The sequence below is a fragment of the Limulus polyphemus genome, unplaced genomic scaffold (assembly GCF_000517525.1).
Source record: "Limulus polyphemus unplaced genomic scaffold, Limulus_polyphemus-2.1.2 Scaffold4013, whole genome shotgun sequence".
NCBI classification, from domain to species: Eukaryota; Metazoa; Arthropoda; class Merostomata; order Xiphosura; family Limulidae; genus Limulus; species Limulus polyphemus.
In genome coordinates this window covers 58,678-59,658 of record NW_013669623.1, presented here as the reverse complement: position 1 = coordinate 59,658, position 981 = coordinate 58,678, and positions in this window count along the sequence as shown.

Here is a 981-nt window from a genome sequence, read left to right as displayed (position 1 = left end):
CAGTCACATCAGTGGTAGTAACTTCATCAAGGGCTTCACTGTTTCTCTTCTCAAAACAAAATAGAGTTTCTTCTTCAACAGTGGTTTTTTCAAGTGACACGTATTCAGTAGCATCATTTGTTCTGTTGTTCACTTCATCCCAATTGAAATGTCCTGGACTGTGATAATGCCAAAGCCTGTTGGCATGCACCACCTTTGGCTTACCTCACCGACCACATTTTATCCGGAAAGTCACGTCTGAGAGACGATCCACTATGTCATATGGGCCTTCCCATGGAGAAGACAACTTAGGAGACTTCCCTTTGGTCTTCCTGGGATTATACAACCATACATTGTCTCCTGGTACAAAGCTGACTTCAGTAGATCTCTTATCATAAGTTAACTTCATCGAATCAGCAGATGTTTTCAAGTTTGAACACACTTGATGGTGAATATCATCCATCCTTTCCGATAAAATTTTCACAAACTCTGACACATTTTCAGGCAACTCTTCATAAGGTGGGCGTCCTGTTAACAGATCCACTGGCAACTGAAGTTCCCGACCAAACATCAACTTTGCTGGAGTGTATCCAGTGGCTTCATGCTCTGATTTAATATATTTACCTGGTTCCATTTCACCATCATCAACTCATTCAGTCACTTTGACTTCAGCTTGATGACACCTAATTAGTTCAACCTCTCTTGTAGCAGTTACCGGAACTTGGCCTTTGTTGTACCGGTAGTAAGTTGTCCAATCCTAATATGCATTCGTCTTCAATGTCAGCCAATTATACTTTGTGTTTGTCCTTTATGCCCATGAGCACAATAGTTACCCACACTGGTCCCCACAACCTTGCAGAATGTCCTGTCACACCACAAAGCTTCTGTATGGCTTCTGGTACTCCCTCATGATCTAACATTTTGATGCTCACAAGGGTTTGCTGAGATGCAGAATCTATGACAAAGTTGCACCATTGGCCATCCAGCTTTCCTGTCACACAG